Here is a 20,816-nt window from a genome sequence, read left to right as displayed (position 1 = left end):
CCCAAAATGCACACTTAGATTTATTTTTTTTTAATGGTCTATTTATATTCCTGCTTATATTGGAATGAGTAACAATACGGTATGCGTGCAACTGAAAAACAGCACAGCCATCCAGAGATTCACACAAACAGAAGGAAAAGAGAGATCGCAGCAGACAACTCTGCACGCACAACTTATACTCGGTGATAGTTCTATGCAGCCGTTGCGTGAAGTGAAATGAAGCTTGCCCACATTGCTGTGATTTTCGGCACAAGCATGATTGGATAGCCCTTTTGATGATGCTCCAAATTATTTACATGAAAATAACCAGATTTTCCCAATCTTGGTAAATATTGTAAGAAAAATCCAGGAACGATTAAGCACCTAATTTAGGACTTATAAAATACCAAAGTTTGGTTGGAAAAACACGAAAGGATCCTAGGAGGCAGGAAACAAATGGATTACACTACAAGGGAGCATAAACAGTAACCATTATTCATAAGATTGTGCTATTGGCAGAAGCGAGGGAACTCCAATTTTGGACAATTAGTAGAAGAAAAGTAACTGGTACACAGAGAACTGAGTTTTTTTTGTTTTTTTTTTTTTAATTTGATTTATATGCCACCCTTCTCCGGAGACTCAGGGCAGCTTACAATGCTTTAAGCAATAGCCTTCATTCTTTTGTATATTTTATACAAAGTCAGCTTATTGCCCCCACAAACTGGGTCCTCATTTCACCTACCTTAGAAAGGATGGAAGGCTGGAAACCTTGAGCCTTGGAGAGATTCGAACCAGCAGAAATTGCAGGCAGCTGTGTTAATAACAGGGTGCACTAAACCCTTGTACTATCAAGGCTCTTAGGTAAGTTGGTAAAAGAGTTGGGTAAAAGAGGGAAAAAGACATTGGAGGGAAAACGTGAAAAACTGGGTGCAGAGATTTACAGAATTACAGAATAACAGAAATGGAAGGGACCGTGGAGGTCTTCTAATCCAGACCCTTGCTCCAGAAGGAGACCCTATCATGGTTAGGAAGAATGATCTCTTCTTAAAAACCTCCAGTAACAGAGCACCCACAGGTTCTGGAGTCAATTGTTTAATTAAAACATAGTCTAGCCATTGTAATCAGTCTCTTTGGGACTCATCAGATAAATAACAACCCTGCCAGGAGGTCCAGTTCTAAGTAATACTCGCAATGTTGTCTTCCTGCAATTGTGACATCACAAGCCAGCATCCCTATGGAACCGGCTTTGTTGTCACCCAACATAGTTCTATCAGGGGCATCGGGGTGGGGTGGGGGGGGGGCGGTATCCAGTTTGCAAAAGAGCTGCGATTTGCAAGGTGAACCCTTTGGCAATCAGAAAGGGGAAGCCAAGAGATATAGCATTCTCATTTATGACAGTTTAATGAGGTTGGGAGGAATAGCACGCTGCAGTTTTCCAACTGTGCTCGTAGGAGGCTCTGATTCTTAAAAACTCTGAATTCCTTTAATTTAATCATCTTTAAAAAGCCTGCATCTGTTTTGCTCAGCACAGCAATCTGAAAGTTCACATGTCTGATTTTATAATTGAACATGTAGAGGGAACTTCATTTCAACACCTGTCGAGGAAACTGCCTTTTATAAAGACACGTCTATGGAGATACGCTTGGAATTTTAAATTCTCAAAGCTTTTCGGCGCTCCCTCCTGCCACGTTTCCCTTTAATCTTTTATTAATGGCTTGTGTTCCCATTACACCAATTGAGTACCACATTACGGGCAAAAGAAGCAACACGTACAGAGCACAATTGCTGGAACTTATTTGAAAATAAAGGGCTCGGGTTGATTAAAACTGGCACATTGGCCCCGAGGCCACTGATGGACATTTTATTATGGGAAAGCGGTGGTGTCGTTTTTGACAGCTACAGGATGGGTGGCAAACAAGAAGCTACAAGCAAAAAACAACAACAACCACCCTTTACTTCAGTTCTGGAACATCAATCACCGGCTTATTTTTAAGCCAAAACAAAGTGCCATCTTGTTCTTTGTGCTGCCAATGAGGCGTCACTGTTGATATTCAGTGGTCAAAAAAGAGAGGAGGAGAAGAAGAAGAGAGCTGTCAGGCTAGGTCTCTTCTGGCCATTGTGTGAATGACCTTGGTGGGAGACAATGGTCAGGGAAGAGGCAGCTGAGCCCACCGAACCAACAGGTCCATGGCAAGGGGTCTCCCCTTCTGAGTGTCAGGTGCAAATATCCAGGAGCATTCATTGAGTTTGAATCATAGAAGAGTTAATTATTGCTCCCTATACACAGGAATCTAGTCAACTAAATTTGTGCTGGAATAAGGGTCAATGGAATACAAGGGAGGCTGGACTTGTGGCATTGTAATGACTCCAAACTGATGACACATTTAACCTCGCCTTCTAGCTTAGCCTGCTCTTCTTCTACATTTGAGCTTCTTAGATTGTAAAAGTGAAGGGGGAGAGATGTTCTTTCAGACTTGGGGTGTGCTTTTGTTGTGGACTACTCCCGCAAAGCTGACTGGTTCAAACTTCCTGCAAAACCAGAAGAACTTCGGAGAGGCAACTGGTAACTAAGCAAGAGGAGATTTACTGTATTTTTCAGAGTACAAGATGCTCCAGGCTATAAGACGCACCTATCTTTTTTGGGGAGGAAAAAAAGAAAAAAAAATCTGCCTCTTCCTCCCAGCATCCATCTGGTATTTATCTGGTCTGTTCACCAAGGTCCATTCACCACTGCGGCCCATTTGCCACCACCCATTTGCTGTAGCCCATTCACGGACGCCCATTCACGGCCATGGCCCATTCACCACAGCCTGTTCGCTGGTGCAGCCCGTTCGGTGCAGCCTGTTTGCCAGGGCCCATTTGGCGCCGGCATGGCCCGTTCGGCACAGCCCATTCACCACCGCCATGGCCCGTTCATCATCACCTGTTTGCCACATCCCTTTTGCTGCTGCTATCGTGGCCCATTCTAGAACAGCTGATCAGTGCCGCACTAATCCCCCTCCCCTCTGCTTAACATTCACTGTATAAAACACACCGAAATTTTCACCCACTTTTAGGAGTGAAAAAAGTGCATTTTATACTCTGAAAAATACGGTAATCTCATCAGATGGTCCAAATTGGGCCACAGTCCCTCTTGCAATCATACCATAGTTTCTTTCTCCTGTGTAAGACATTTCTGGTTTCGCCGTTATCCTCAGACAAGAATTCCTTTCAAATTTCACTTGGCTAGAGTTAAGGTTGGTCATTGCCACCACACTTGTGCAGCTGTCTTCTGTTGTGTGACCCCATTATCACCCTCCAAGGCGCTCTAGTTGTCTACTTATCAGAAAAAAGCATGGTGTTTATCTCCTGAGGTTTTCTCTTGGGAATTAAGAAAGGGTAAGAAGCCGGGAAGGTTTCAGGTCACTTGTCAAGACTCTCACTGCAAGGAACTAATAAGGAAGGAAGAATTACACGCACGTTCTTAATGGCAGAATTAGGGATAAGGTACTAATTCATGGAAACTGTGGTGGGTTTGATTTTTCAAAATGCTTTGAATGTGATACTGGTTGAAATCAACAACTCTGAGTGGTCAAATCCATAGATAATTCTTCCTAACCATAAGCAAAGCTTTCCAACTGCCTGGAAAAATACAGGGCTGTTTCTGTGGGATTGGAAAATACAAGGGCTCCAATGCTCAATGGGAAAGCAACTGCTCTGTATGCAGAAGGCTACTGGTTCAATGAGCGGCATCTCCTTTTCAAAGGAGATTCTCGCTGAGATTTACTCCTCCTTTGAAAGTATTTTTGAGAGCAAATTCTCTTTCAGGACTCAAAATGAGATCTGGTAAGAAAACAAATGCAGGAGAATTTCTTTGCATGCATGAAGTTTCCTGCCTGGGCAGGACGTTGGACTAGAAGACCTCCAAGGTCCCTTCCAACTCTGTTATTCTATTTCTATTTCTAAAATCTCTTCATTTAATGAAGATAAAACAATTAGTCTATGTTTACCTTCCCTGTGCAAAGCAAGTTTTAAGTGGAAAAATAGAAAGGCAGGGCTTTATGTTTTATGAAAGCTAACTCATCAAAAGTGAAAAGAATACTCTGATCTTTATTTATCAAATAATATTTTTTTTATCTCTGCCTTCCTTCCCCTCTGACACCTTAACTGTAAATTTGGGCAGCTGCTTTGAAGGAAACACCTTTTGTCTGAAGTGGTGTAAGGTTTCCTGCCTAGGCAGGGGGTTGGACTAGAAGACCTCCAAGGTCCCTTTCTACTCTGTTATTCTGTTCGGTTCTGTACCTAGACACCTTCAGTCCATGGAGGATAGGTCTGAGAACAACTTTAGTGATCCTCCCTAAGCCCCAAAGAAGTTTCATCTGTCAATGGGTCAACAGAGTGAAATGTTGAATTCTGGTCTCAGTTCAAAGTATTGGCATTCAACTCTAAAGCATTTGATGACTTGGAAGCACAAGGAGGAAAGCCTCATTACAACTTTCTGCTTGCAACATTGCTAGAAACACAGAAGGCAGATTTTATGCCATGAAGTCACACGACATTTCTTCATTTATATAACACTAGCTGATAACACGGGTATTTATTTATCCCAAGCCTGTATTAGACAGGGAGGCTGTGTATTATCAGAGGGAGCCCCCTTGTGGAGCACTGTGAAGCCATTACCATGGCAACTCCACTGTGCTGTACAGTAGAAGCCATTTTAAGGCACAACAGGCTGTATCTTGAATCCAAAATGCACACTATCACACTAAAATGAAGACTCAATAATCCAAACCAAAGGTGTCTAAAGGTTGAATCATGACAATAGACCAAACTTCATTAATTTGAGACATTTCATTGCTCACCCAAGGTACATGAAAGAAAATATTTCATTTATGGTCCCAGACCAATCAAACACAAATGCAGAACTTTAAAATGCAAGATACAAGACCCCAACCTGAAACAATAGCAAGAATAAAGTACCATCCAGATTCTCTGCAAGACGTAGCTGTTGGTAGAAACCTGAAAACATTTGTAATGGTTATCCAAGTTAAGTCTTGCAGAAGGAAGATTATATATATATTAGCAAGTTTTATTAAAATGAGATTTTAAAAAACCACAGAAACTTAGAAGTAGAAAAAAAGATTATTAAAAAATAAGTGAAGAATAACAAAAGAGGCAAGAGAAAGAAAATAATTTAAAGAAGGAATTTCTGATCTTCTTAGCGTAGCAATTATCATTTCCACCCTTCCATATCGCCTATCACAGTTCCTTTCTTCACATAAGCAAATCTTTTCAATCAATACATACAACCAAAATCAGCAGTTTATATATATCCATTTTCAGAAAGAAAAAAAGAAAAAAAGAAAGGAAGGAAGGAAGGAAGGAAGGAAGGAAGGAAGGAAGGAAGGAAGAAAGAAAGAAAGAAAGAAAGAAAGAAAGAAAGAAAGAAAGAAAGAAAGAAAGAAAGAAAGAAAGAACTGTAACTATTTCCAGTCTTTTATAATTCCCCTCCTTGCTCAAACAGGAAAGTTGAAATTTCTTGATCAGAAAGGCAGCTAAAATTTCCAATAATTGGCTTTATGAATGCCAGATGCTATGGGTGGTACAATTGTCAGTATAACAATACCTAGATTCCCGAGTCAACCCCTGTATCTGAGTAGAAACACCTACTCCTGTTTCAAGGATAGTATATCTGCCTATAATCTCTACAATACGTAGTGCACAAATTTGAGCTGAGGTGCACGTAGGATGTTATAGAAGCAAAAGGTTATATTTGCTACTTTGCTTTTGGGAACAAAATGTCTCAGACCAGCCATCAATGGGGCGGGAAAGTGAGGAGGAGAAACCAAGCGTAGAAAAACAGTAGTGCAATGTTTTGCCCTGGGCACAAAAGTAATTTAGCTGGCAGTAGGGACTTATTTCAATGTTTATTCAATATTTCAGGGCAAAAGCTTTCATACTTGCGCGCACCACTTGTGTCTATAGTTCATTTCCCTCTCCCACAACTCAGTGCCCTTCAGATATGATGGGCTTTAATTCCCAGAATCCAAGAGCCAATTTTGACTGTTGGAAGCTTCTGGGAGTTGAGATTCGTCATATCTGAAAAGCAGAAGGTCAAGGAAGGCCACTATAAAGACACGAACGCTACAAGAGATTCCCATTTTAAACAACTGCCCCAGCAGTGATAATTATAGAGGACGGTGCTTATTTTGTGTTAGAGAGCAAAACGCGGTATTAGATTATTATTATAATTTATTATTATAATTTTATTTCTATACCGCCCTTCTCCTGACTCAGGGCGGTGTACAGCCAAGATAAAACATTGCATATAAAATTTAAAAACAATTTAAAAAACAATTAAATAATTTCGGCCCAAGATATTAAAAACAACCCAATTAAAACCAGATTCCAAAAAAAGGGGGAAAAAGACAAAAAAGCAGGGCTGGCATAAGTTATGAGGCTCTGAACAACCTATTGAATGGATTAAAAGCATTTTAATGAGAGATTTTCCCTCCACCTCCTCTGTCACTTATATTTTAGTACACGGACTTATTACTTTCTCTCCCAGCCTCCTTCCTTCCTTTCTTCTTCTCTCATAGCTGATCGTCATAGTTTTTTTCAGAGCATCTTTCGAAGCAGGAGAAATGATGATAAATATGATTAGATGAAGTTTGTATGACTATTGAAACAAATGTTTGGAAATTAGATTCTGTCTCCTATTTTTTTCTAGGGGCTGTCTTGTTCCTTGTTTCCTTTCCCCTTTATTTTTTATTTTTTTATTTTTTTAGTGTTATTTTGAGTTACAGCTCATAAGTGAAAAACCGAAGTGTCAAAGGAAAGTAATGTAGCAGCAACGAAATGTTCTAATACTCACTCGAAAGACCCTGCTCCGTGTACAGCCAACAAATGATTTATTAAACACAACAAGATAGGAACTTGATAAAGTCTTAACACTGCAAGGAAAAATGACATACGCACAGCATGAGGAAATCAAAATGATTAATTGAAGAAAAAGCATGTCGCAGGAAGAAAAAGAGAGAGAGAGAGAGAGAGAGAGGGAGATTGATACTTCATGAGGAATAAATAAAGCACCAAGAATAAAACATGCTTTTAAAAGGTTTGTGCCTAAAGCATTTATTGAGAACACAGTAAACCTAATGCAATCCAAAACATTTTTCCCCTTTTATTGCTGCGCAGATCAGCTGGCATGCTTCAGGAGTAAAACCTATATAACAAGGTGCAAAATACCTGATACCTACGAATGTTTGCTTCAAGGCACTTGGATAAGCATTGTGAATGGAGAAGGCACATCCATGATCATTTTAGCCCTTTATTTAATGTTTGAATGCACGTTTATTTATCTGGTGGTTCCAGTTGAGATTGAACCTTAGCTATCGTTCCACATTTTTTTTTACTTCTCATTCTGGATTGCAGTGTAGCAATAAAAATGAACGATCGTTAGCAAAAAAAGGCTGTACAAAAATGCACCCAGTATACAAAGACATTTGCATAAAGATCCCGTACAAAGTAAGTTATATTAACTTAAATTGTTGGCAAAAATAATGTACATTAGACAAAAAGGGCAAACTAAATTGTGTATCTTTTTTTTTTAAAAAAAGGCATCAAAACAGATACCAGCTTTAATATGAAAAGATGTGATTATTTCTCTATTATCTAACGTTTCTTTTAAAGAAAATCAGGACAGAGCTGCAGTTATATCTACAGTCTGTTTATTTTACTCACAAGCAATTCAACAACTCCTACCTATATTCAGCCTTGATAGTACAGTGGTTTAGTGCACCCTGTTATTAACACAGCTGCCTGCAATTTATGCTGGTTCGAATCTCTCCAAGGCTCAAGGTTGACTCAGCCTTCCATCCTTTCTAAGGTAGGTGAAATGAGGACCCAGATTGTGGGGGCAATAAGCTGACTTTGTATAAAATATACAAAAGAATGAAGGCTATTGCTTAACGCATTGTAAGCCACCCTGAGTCTCCGGAGAAGGGCGGCATATAAATCAAATTAAAAAAAAAAAAAAAGCCAAGTTCTGCTACTGAGAAGCAAGTTTTTATATAATTAAGAAAACAAAACAAAACAAAACAAAACTGGAAGCCTATATGATTGAAAAGCAAAATGAGGACAAAGAAATAAAATGAGTACTTTATGAAAAATGAAGCTTGTTCAAATCAAGTTGATTCTTCTCCCTGCAAAAAACCCAACCTGGCTTTCAAAGTCATTGTTCCTATTTAGCCACCATGATATATGGTGGCTAAATAGGAATAATAAATTACTCACAATGTTATCCCCTTGTTTAAACTGGGTTTGGGGCAGAGGTGGGTTTCAGCAGGTTCTGACCAGTTCTGGAGAACCGGTAGTGGAAATTCTGAGTAGTTCGGAGAACTGGTAGTAAAAATTCTGACTGGCCCCGCCCCCATCTATTCTCTGCCTCCCAAGTCCCAGCTGATCGGGAGAAATGGAGATTTTACAGTATCCTTCCCCTGCCATGCCCACCAAGCCACACCCACAGAACGGGAAGTAAAAAAATTTGAAACCCACTACTGGTTTGGGGCCCTCTGAACCTGGGGATGAAATTGCCCTGCAATGTTGCAAGAACGACACCGTACCCTAAGTCTCAGAACTTATGAGTTGGGTGGCTGGTTTTCATTCAAGGCTGTAAAATAAATAAGCTGAAAGATTATCTCAAGGGTTATTTAAATTATTTGGGATTTCCTTACCTGTTATCCTCCATTTTCTGATCCATTAGCTTCAGGGGACTTAAAAGCAACAGAGGAAAAAATTGAACTGACTTGGAAACAGAGAAAAGGAAAAGCAATACTCAGAGGATCCATCTGCCCTTAGGAGGACTCAAAGTTTAAAATTGGAAATTTAGGGTGATGTTCTGTCACTCGTAACGTCTATTTGCAGGGAGTAAAGTTTGAGAAAATATACAGAGCTTGCACAAATATTTTGCATGGGAAAGATGGAAGGTGGTTTACTCAGCTTCTCCCGGGAACTGTCAGTTCTGTCACTTCAGATCTGGTCCCCTTGGGAGAAACTCAATAATGACTGATCTGCCAAGAAAAACTATTTAGGATCATAAAAATCTATCTAAGGTTTAATGTCTCTCATCTCTTGGCAACTAAGCTTGTGAACTTCCCAAAGTCCACATGTCTTAAAGTTGCCAAGGTTGAAAAATTCTGATGCAGAATGATGGATTTGAAGGCCTGAGGTTGACTCTTCGCAAGCTCTTCTCCATTTTTCTGGTCCCCGCTTGACTTACCATCTCAACTCCTGGCTTACTACCCTGTTTCCCCGAAAATAAAACATCCCCTGATAATAAGCCCAATTGGGATTTTGAGCACATGCGCTAAAATAAGCCTCCCCCAAAAAATAAGACCTCCCCAAAAATATTTAAACGCAGAGCTGGAAATCAGGTAAGATGGCAAGAGGAGCCCCATCTTGCTCCACGCGCCCCAAAATAATAAGACCTCCCCAAAAATAAGGCCAAGCGCTTATTTCGGGGTTCAAAAAAATATAAGGCAGGGTCTTATTTTTGGGGAAACATGGTATTTCTCACTTTATGCAATCTCTCTTTCTGTTGGATTGCCAGCATATAATGTGGGATCGATTAATATAAAAGGGTTTGTGTCTACATCTCACATCATATCTGACTAGCTTTCTGAAATGTAACAACCCAATTTTAAGCTAGAAACTGTAAAATGACAAAGAATTTCAGCCAAACTGAATTTAAACTCGCGTTACCAAAAAAAAGTAGAATTTGCAAAGAGCTAGTATAATGTAAAATAGGGACACGGTGGCTCAGTGGCTAAGACGCTGAACTTGTCAATCGAAAGGTTGGCAGTTCAGCGATTCGAATCCCTAGTGCCAGGTAATGGGGTGAACTCCCATTACTTGTCCCAGCTTCTGCCAACCTAGCAGTTCGAAAGCACGTAAAAAATGCAAGTAGAAAAATAGGGACCACCTTTGGTGGGAAGGTAACAGCGTTCTGTGTGCCTTTGGCCTTTAGTCATGCCGGCCACATGACCACAGAGACATCTTCGGACAGCACTGGCTCTTCGGCTTTGAAACGGAGATGAGCACCATCCCCTAGAGTTGGGAATGACTAGGACATATGTGCAAGGGGAACCTTTACCTTTACCTTTATAGTGTAAAGAGTAAAAGAATGGACTAAGCAGTGGTCATGAATAGTGCATGTGGACAGAACTGTCAGCTTTGCGAAAACATAACAAAAAAACACCACCTCTGTCAGATTCCCTTCCTCTGAATGATTTCCATTCCAGGGGATCAGGATAAAAACAAAATACTTTTAAGAACCGTTTGTCTGAACTACTTCCAAAGAAACTAGCACGTTCATATGCCTCGTCCAGAGACAACTATAGATAAGAAGCTCATCAAAGAGAGATTCAACCTAGGATTAAGTAAGAAACTTCCTGAATGGGAGAAAAATTAATCAGTGGAACAGCTTGCCTCTGGAAGTTGTGGGTCAGCTATTGGTCAGAAACGGACAGCTTGAACAGCTATTTGTCTGGAACAGTACAGAATCTCCTGCTCCAGCAGGGGGTTAGACTAGAAGACCTCAAAGGTCCCTTCCAACTCCGTTATTCTATATTCTGTATCCTGAAGCAAGCTGTAATATATTGTCTTTGTCTATTTATCATGCATTTTTTTAAAAAAGGATCTCAGCCACATTCCATATTGCACTCAAACCCACAAAAGATACCCTTTCTGTCTGTTTTGTCATGTAAATATATGTTATAAGTTATCAATAAAAATAATTCCATAAGGCCTATCCCGAAGCATAATTACAGAAGTCCTGCAATAGCAGGTGCAGCTCAAAAATATGTAAATCCAAGCAACTTAAAATTCTCTGTTCTGTTTCATTCTTAACAACATCCAGAAATGCAGACACTATTTTTCTACTTTAAATATATATATATCAGCAACTTGTCTGTGGAAACGAGACAGAGTTCTAGAACGATTATATCAGGGAACCTGAAAGGTCGGTAGATTTGCGTGTGTAGAAACCAGCTGGATGAATTTAGACCAGTGGTGGGTTGCTCCCGGTTCAGTCCGGTTCTATAGAACCGGTAGTAAAACAGGTGGGAGGCTCCGCCCACCCACCATGATGTCATCATGGGTGATCTGCGCATGCGCAGAAGCACACAAGCACACGATCCCGTTGCAAACCAGTAGTAAAGGTAAGTGGAACTCACTCCTAATTTAGACCAGTAATTTTCTCTCTGCTTTAGGAAGGAGGCACTGGCAAACCATTAGTGAAAATGTTGCCAAGCAAATCCACAGATTTCCCCAAGAAGTTGCGAGGAGTCAGTATTGAGTTGAAGACATCTCGCCTCCTGTCATTAAAAAAAGTTGGATAATATAAACCATCTTTAGATGTTGATAAGGTCGACAATATGATAAGCATCTTCACAGAGAGATGGGTGTTATTTTCTTAGCAACAAGATGGACATGGTTTATCATTGCCATGTTCCAGGATGGGTTTGTTTCAAGGACAAGGACTAGGAGTATCATGATCTTCCAATATCTGAGGGGCTGTCACAGAGAGGAGTGGGTTGATCTATTCTCCAAAGCACCAGAAGGCAGCACAAGAAGCAATGGGTGGAAACTAATCAAGGAGAGAAGCTAGAACTAAGGAGAACAATCAGTGAAATGACTTGCCTTCAGAGATTGTGAATGCTCCATCACTGGAGGTTAAGAATAGAATGGAGTGGAATGGAATGGAATATGGAATATGGAATATGGAATATGGAATATGGAATATGGAATATCCGCGGTGCGTGCCGAATGCATGCTGCATGCACATGCACAGTGCACACCAAACATGCATGTCGTGCTGAAAAAGGACGCTTAACAAGGTAAGTAGAACAGCGAGGTGGGAGAACAGCTGTGCAGCATTATTTAGATTCGCTAGAAAATATAAATCACGCGGCACAGCTTATCGTCTGAAATACCAGTTCAGAGCAACCGGTAGCTTTTTTCCACTACCAGTTTGCTGAATCAGTTGATTTTATCACTACCGGTTCTCCCGAACCAGTGCGAACCGGTAGGATTTCACCCCTGGCTCCAGGTCATCTGAATCAGAGTGCAAATGGGTGTGGAGCCCTCTTGGGACTACTGGATAGGCTGTGTTGCAGACAGGAGAGTGTTGTGTCCCTTCCCCCCCTCTGTTGAGAGAAGGGGGCTGCTCAGTTTTAACGTAGATAAAGAAGCTTTTTGGATGAGAAAAGAAAGGTTTTCAAGGGGGGGTGGGGACCAGGAAAGTCCAGTAATCTTTTGAAAAGTTCTCCCAAGGTTATTTTCACACACCATTACATTGCAAGCCAAACACTCAGCAAGCGTACACCCAGGATTGCACGTTCCTGCATGCATGAATCAAGCCAAAATCTAGAATCTCTGCTCTTTCGGTCCTTTTTGAGGTTTCTGCACTACTCGGTTACCTCTGTCTTTTTTGCTCTGTCTCGTGTTTGTTCTTCCTTCTAGGCTCCCTCACTTCAGTCCAGTAGTGATTATAAATGGACTTCCTGGGCTGCCTCTTAATTAACTAATATTATTCCTCAATCTCTCATTTCTAGATCATGCTAGTCATCTGAGCAGACCTTGGCTGACCCAAGCTGGGAAAAAGCCGTTGGCTACACTAATTCCAAGGGAAACAGTGCCATCTGGTGGTTTGTTTTAACGTCTTGTCTATTTTAAATGAGGTATCAAACTTTCCCAACCATTTTTTTTTCTCAGCTGCTGTGCAAAATAATCCAGTTTTGTTTTGCATCTTAACCCACAGAACTATTTAACCTACCTTATGCCTTTTTTTTTTTAAACTAAGCAGCCTGAAATTTGGGATTTCTCTGCCTCTGCCTTTCAGATAATTAACTTTTCCTAACCTAGATAAATAATTCCTTCCTTTTCTTGGTTGCTTTTAAACTAAATTCCCTAGGAAATTTTTCAAGGACTTCTTGGAAGTCTGAAATTTCTTACTGAGAAAGTGAGTAACATATTACAATTTCATTAGCAAGCTGCTGGCTCAGTTACTAAGCTTCATCCTCTTCTTTTGTTCCTTCCTGAACTCCAAATCTATCTTCTTGACATTCTCAGTCTTTGCTCAACACTTGGAGACTTAAATACCCTCTCATTCTTTTTGGCACATTTGACTCTACGTTTCATATTTGAATATTGTGACTTCTTTCTTCAAAGCCTCCAAAACAGGGTGCAAAGACATTAACAAATAATAAAGGATAGACCTAAATACTACCTAGCTAAATTATCTACAGCTATTGTCGGTAAGTTTATGACATGGCAATTAAGCCTCTTAACTTGCATTTATTTTAAGATAAAAAATTTTGTTATCCTTTGGGAGGAATTACAACTGCAAGAATTTTTTTTAAAGAAGCTGCCATTCTAATCTTCATCAGAAGACGGCAGTCTAATGCTAAGACTGTTTCAAAGCTTCCTCTATGAAAGAAAAGTTTAGTCAATTATCCTATCCTATCCTATCCTATCCTATCCTATCCTATCCTATCCTATCCTATCCTTTCCTATCCCAGTCTCCATTCCATTATTCTTCTATTCTATTCTATTCTGTTCTGTTCTGTTCTGTTCTGTTCTGTTCTGTTCTGTTCCGTTCCGTTCCGTTCCGTTCCGTTCCGTTCCGTTCCGTTCCGTTCCATTCCATTCTATACCTATTTATTTCTATTCTCCTTTCCTGGGGTGAACCAGTAGCAACCCACCACTGGTGCATGCCTTTCCTTACTCAGAGTCTCTGTTAAGCCTTATCTGACTATTGCCAAAAGAATGCAGTCAGTCAGATGAGATTCCTGTAAATAGGCTTTGCAACAATTAACTTTAGAAATAGAAATAGAATAACAAAGTTGGAAGGGACCTTGGAGATCTTCTAATCCAACCCCATGCCTAGGCAGGAAACCCTACACCACTTCAGACAAATGGTTATCCAACATCATCTTAAAAACTTCCAGTGTTGGAGCATTCACAATTTCTGCACGCAAGTTGTTCCACTGATTCATTGTTCTCACTGTCAGGAAATTTCTCCTTAATTCCAGATTGCTTCTCTCCTTGATTAGTTTCCACCCATTGCTTCTTGTCCTGCCCTCAGGTGCTTTGGAGAATAGCTTGACTCCCTCTTCTTTGTGGCAGCCCCTGAGATATTGGAACACTGCTATCATGTCTCCCCTAGTCCTTCTCTTCATTAAACTAGACACACCCACTTCCTGCAACCGTTCTTCATACGTTTTTTTTTATCAACTTTGATCAACTCACAGTGTGAACCTGGTTCTGAGTGCCTGACTTCATCCTAGATGTGTTTCTAGTCTCAGGATGCTTGAAAATTTATATTAAATTTCTCTCAGTGGTGTGTTTTGGCTCACCTTATTCTCAGAAGTGATGAAAAAATGCTCCTGTTGTTGCTTTTTGATATAAATATTTCCATCCTTTCTGATTATCTGCTCTTGATCAAGGAATGGAAGATGCAGATATGAGAGCACCTTCCTTCAGATTCTTTTATGTTTTCCCTTTTTATAAATTTTATAGGAAAAGAGAGGCCTAGCTGGGTGGTGGAGTTAAGCATGTCATCAGTTTAGAGTCGTTACGTTCCCACAAATGGCTCAAGTCCAACCCTTCCTGAATTCCACTGACCCTTATCTGGTGCCAATTTAGTGCTGAAGTTTAGTTAACTAGATTCTTGTGTATCTTATTCTTGAATAAATTTTCTATGTTGCAATCTAACAGATGGTTCTGATTCTTTGTGCCTTTATATATACTTGGAATACTGCATTCAGTTTTGGTCACCACGATGTAAAAAAGATGTGGAGACTCTAGCAAGAGTGCAGAGAAGAGCAACAAAGATAATTAGGGGACTGGAGGCTAAAACATATAAAGAACGGTTGCAAGAACTGGGTATGTCTAGTTTAATGAAAAGAAGGACTAGGGGAGACATGATAGCAGTGTTCCAATATCTCAGGGGCTGCCACGAAGAAGAGGGGGTCAAGCTATTCTCCAAAGCACCTGAAGGCAGGACAAGAAGCAATGGGTGGAAACTAATCAAAGAGAGAAGCAATCTAGAACTATGGAGAAATTTCCTGACAGGGAGAACAATGAATCAGTGGAACAACTTGCCTCCAGAAGTTGTGACTAGAACAGAGTTCCAACTCTGTTATTCTATTCTGTATTATTTTTGCTTTTATCTCATTTTGATTTTTAAATTTTATTTCACTCTTTCTGAGCAAAACCAAGGGGGAAAACACATTCCTCCTTTGTGAATGTGCAAACTTCCTCATTTGTGCACAAGGGAAATTTCTCAAAAATGTCTTCCTCCTGAATTAATTTTTAAAGCAAAATTTCTTTCATCAGTGTAAAGCAGAATTGGTAGAGAGAATGCAGGAAATTTTATCTGCTCAACACTGAAAGCGCATTGAGTAATAATTGACTGGAAATAGAGCAATGAAAAACATATTACTGCAGTAAAAGCAATAGACAGGAAAAGCTAAAGAAAAAAATATTTGGAGAAAAGGCAAAACTATACGTTATGTAATATGCATACAAAATGTATGAAGATTTTCATTCAGGGTTTTATTCTAAGAAGAAAAACATAAACTAAAAAGTACAGTATAAGGGAAAATGGGGGAAGATGTAAATATTAGAAGATGACTGTTATGGAACAGTTGTAAAAAAGGAATTTATATTATGTGTTTTGTGTTTGATATATTATGTTGCGTTATAAATAAAAAAATTTAAAAAACATAAGCTAATGCAAGAATATTATAGAGTAAACTGAAGATGGAAAAATAAGAATTTGAAATTGACATTTCTTCGAAAGTGACTTTGAAATTGACTCTACTTTGAATAGCACTGTCCCATGTCATGTTGTGAATTTCTTTGGCAACTATCTAGTGTCAGGCCTGGAAGCCATCTTTGACTGGGGTAAAAGATATCAGTGAAAGATGCTTGTCAAATCACTATCAATATCACCTCCCAAGAACTTCTACTGGAGGTAGCTTATGAATGTTTTGTGTCAAGTAGTTGGAGAAAGAGTCACCTTTCTGTCAATCCCACAAGACTCTGTTCTGACAGTTAATATCTCAAATTTTATAAATACCATATATGTGTTTTGTTTTTGTTTATAATTGTAGGGGACGGAAAGGCCTAAAAATATTCAAGGCAGTTTTGCCCTCTCTCTGGGTAGTGTGTTTATTCTGAAACATTGATACAGACATTTGGATATAGTGCTTATATTAACAAGTTTTGGCTTGTAGTGTATTTCTTTCCACAAAAATTTTTTTCTTTCCATCCTGTTAGGACTTCTCAGAAATATATGGTGACAGTTGGCTTGACTGACTTTGAAGGAATCTTTATATATTTTCTTTTTTTTTTCCCTGTCAAGTTTTTGTACATACAGTACTTGTAATCTTGCATGTCACAACAGCAGAATGGACAGAACTAGGCTGCCATCACAAAAATGGTTCTAGCTTTATCTGAAAAATAACTAGCTGCTTCGTTTTTAAGTCTTGTTGGCTATTAAACTCAAGAGGCCGCCATGTTTCCAAGACTCTGGAGACATGTCAATAAGATTATAAGAGCAGTGATGTTTTTGAACTTTGGTGTTAGAGAAGATTGCTGAGAATGCCAAGAAAACAAACCCAACAGATCATTAAATTGATCAACCAAGAGTTCACACTGCAGGCACCAAGGCCCAGGATCAAAGTATCCTACTTTGGACACATTATGCAAAGACCTAACTCCTAGAGAAGGCTCTGTTGATGGGAAAGGTAGAAGGAAAGAGAAAAAGTGGGTGATAAGCAGCCAGATAAAAGAATAAAAGAGTTGGAAGGAATTTTGGAGGTCTTCTATTTCAATCTTCCTATACTATTTCAGACAAATGGTTGTCCAATCTCTTCTTGAAAACCTCCAGTGAGGGAGCACCCACAACTTCTGGGGGCAAGCTGATCTACTGATTAATTGTTCTAACCATCAGGAAATTTCAGAATAGAATAGAGTAGAATAGAATAGAATAGAATAGAATAGAATAGAATAGAATAGAATAGAATAGAATAGAATAGAATAGAATAGAATAGAATAGAATAGAATAGAATAACAGAGTTGGAAGGGACCTTGGAGATCTTCTAATCCAACCCCCTGCTTAGGCAGGAAACTCTACACCACTTCAGACAAATGGTTATCCAAATTCTTCTTAAAAACTTCCGGTATTGGAGCATTCACAACTTCTGGAGTCAAGTTGTTCCACTGATTAATTGTTCTCACTGTCAGGAAATTTCTTCTCAGTTCTAAGTTGTTTCTCTACTTGATTAGTTTCCACCTATTGCTCCTTATTCTACCCTCAGGTGCTTTGGAGAATAGTTTGGAGAATAATACCCTCTTCTTTGTGGCAGCCCCTGAGATATTGGAACACTGCTATCATGTCTCCCCTAGTCCTTCTTTTCATTAAACTAGACATACCCAGTTCCTGCAACCATTCTTCATATGTTTTAGCCTCCAGTCCCCTAATCATCTTTGTTGCTCTTCTCTGCACTCTTTCTAGAGTCTCCACATCTTTTTTACATTGTGGCGACCAAAACTGAATGCCATATTCCAAGTGTGGCCTTACCAAGGCATTATAAAGAGGTATTAACCCATCACAGGATCTTGATTCTATCCCTCTGTCTATGCAGCCTAGAACTGTGTTGGCTTTTTTGGCAACTGCTGCACACGGTTGGCTTATATTTAAATGATTGTCCATGAGGACTCCAAGATCCCTCTCACAGTGACTACTATTGGGCAAGGTACCACAGATACTGCACCTGTGCATTTTGTTTTTCTTGCCTAAGTTCTAGGTTGGATCTAAGGTGGATAAATTTAGTTATAGTAGTGATGATTACATTGTTGGAAGAGCTGGAGAATCAAGTTGGGGGCCAGATCATCATGGAGAAAAAAATATATGTAGGTAGTTGCTAAGAGTTGACAATGACGGGATGACACATCATCATCAAACATTAAGATAAATGTCAGACTGGGAGTCATAACTTGAGAAAATAACACAAGGTTCTGTTTTTATTTTTTTTGGGGGGATACATGCCTGCAAGATGCACGTAGGTAGTTACTGGCATGATGGTGTGAAGATGTGTAGATCTGAGTTCGGAATGAAAAAGGAACAAGCAAAGTGAAAGGGAGAGATTTTCAAAACATATTCTCAATATTTCTTACTGGAAAAGAGGAAAAGTGAGAAAGGAATTCAAAGCATCCATTGAAATGTTTTAGAATTCCAGCTGAGGGAAAGCATCAATGTTTATTGTTCAGAACAATTAAAACTTGGCCTACACGTTTTTCTGAATAGTTTTTATCCCAGAGCTATAATTGCACTCAACAATGAAGTAAAGGGCCACCATCAGTGAGCTGTTGGACAGCATTACTTGGTCTGTTGTGTGGATGCTTGGGTGCTTTAGGGGGTGGGGAATTTTTGGTGGGTGGGGGTGTGTCTGGAGATTGTCATGTGTGTTGGGCTTGGTCTCTGGGTGTTATGTGAATTTTGTTGTATGGGTATACTGTGTATACACGTACAATGACAATAAACTTCATTTATTTATTGTTCAGATGGAGCTGAATATTTATTGAGTTCTCTTTACAGAATGCATCAGGTTTTCAACTAGCTAATACTTTGCAAAAGGAATCTTTAAACCAAATTGAATCGAGTTACAGTGTAACTATAGGAGTGTCCCCTCATCCTGAATCTCTTTTAACACCCATTGATCTTTGCCAGACTCTCATTGGTGGGATTAATTAATTTATGAACTTGTCATTACAAGCCATTGATTAAAATGTCTTCTCTTAAAGATTTAATTATGCCCAAAGATAAAAGATTTGCTAATTATTGTCTTTTATCTAATTGAAGCTTTGTATTACAAATAAAGTTCAAAGGTTTAAGACAGTTGCCCTTTCAGCCATTTGGGCAAAAGATGGGAATTTAATTAGAGGAAGGAGCCATGTTCTCCCTTTCCAGCCTCTTCACATAGAATCTGGGAGTCATTCTAGTAATAAAATTGATGACAGATCAATAAGAGGAAACCTGGACATTCTTTTAACCTTTGTTGACTTTCTGATATTTTCGGACTCCAGATTCATCAACATACTGAAAATCTAAAACAGTAAATTCCGTCAAATGTCTTATTGTCTTATTTCCAGCCACATTAGTAACATCTACCATGGTTTTCCTCAACATCTCCTAATTCTTGAATATTAGGGAGGTAGGGAGATGGGGGGGAGAGAGAGAGATGGATGGATGGATAGATGGATAGAAGAGAGAGAGAGAGGGGGGGGATGGATGGATGGATGGAAGGATGGATGGATAGATGGATGGATAGACGGATAGATGATAGATAGATAGATAGATAGATAGATAGATAGATAGATAGACAGACAGACAGACAGACAGACAGACAGACAGACAGAGATAGATAGATACAGGGGTGAAATGCTACCAGTTCAGACCGGTTCTCCAAAACCAGTAGTAAAAAATGCTACCGGTTCGGGAGAACTGGTATTTCCGACAATCACTGGGCAATTAGCTAGAATCGTCAGATTTTCTGCTTTCTAGCTAATCTAAATCACGTGGCACAGTGGATTCCCCCCTCGCATGGCACAGCGGATTCCCTACTTACCTTTGCAGACTTGGAAATCTTCAAAATGTTCCTTTTTTAGCGCTGCGCACACGTCAAGCACATATGCAAACGCACTTGGTAGCAGACTCACAGAACCGGTAGCAAACTTCAGAGGACTTCACTCCTGGATAGATAGATAGATAGATAGATAGATAGATAGATAGATAGATAGATAGATAGATAGATAGATACTAGCTCTGTGTTTTTTTAAAAAATGTTTTGTTTGCCCATTAAATTTCAACTGCTTGTTCTGAAATTACAAAACATTCTGAATAGGTATTTGGCTATAATAAATGCTCATTCTACTACTTAATGAAACTGCTTGACATTTATGAGTATAATTAAAACAAATTTAATCAATCAATCAATCCATATAAATCCATTCAAACTGTACTTTTGAAATCCTTTCTGATTTATGCCAGAATTTATGAAGCTAGCTGTAACCCTTTCAGTGCTCATTCTCCTTTTTCAGAGCACAGAGAAAAAAATGGCTTACCGAGGAGAACCACCCAAAGGGTTCCTTTACTAGGTTTTTCCCATCAGACTCCTTGATGACGTCTTTAAATTAGTAGGAATTCCAAGTAGCTTCCCTACTTGCTGAAGTTTACATTCTGGTTGCATATGTCCAGCTACAATTTATGTTGTCACCATTTGCAAAGTTGCTAGGATGCTCAGCATTTTAAAATTAGAAGCCATCTCTACTACGTTTCACCTCTGCTTGGGCCTTTCTTCATTTCTTGTGGCATTCATTAAACAGCCCTAGAAACCAATGAGTTATTTATAAAATAATAAAGGCAGGATATAAATCAAATAATCTCTCAAATAGGATCTATGGGATATTCATACTAAGAAACAAAATGACCTTAATAGAAACATCTTAACTATACAGTTGGGCTGAAACACACCATGGTCTAATATTGATTGTTCATGAGTAGGTTGCTCAAAGATACTTTACCTGTTGCTGATGTGTATTGCATTTTTTAAAAAATTTGGTCGACACCAGATATATTAGAGCTTGGTGTTAAAGATGGTGGCCTGGAATGAGTAGGGAGGAGAATGAGATGGTTGAACAACTGTGGCCCTTCCAACAGGATGTCAGGGTTCCAAGTAACACCCCCAACGAAATAAAACTCCAAGGTTTGAAGTTCCTCAAAGCTACAT

This window comes from Pituophis catenifer, unplaced genomic scaffold (genome assembly GCF_029215685.1).
Source record: "Pituophis catenifer annectens isolate HBS135680 unplaced genomic scaffold, rPitCat1.0.hap2 SCAF_13, whole genome shotgun sequence".
In the NCBI taxonomy this organism is placed as follows: domain Eukaryota; kingdom Metazoa; phylum Chordata; class Lepidosauria; order Squamata; family Colubridae; genus Pituophis; species Pituophis catenifer.
Note: the sequence above shows the minus strand (reverse complement) of the source record.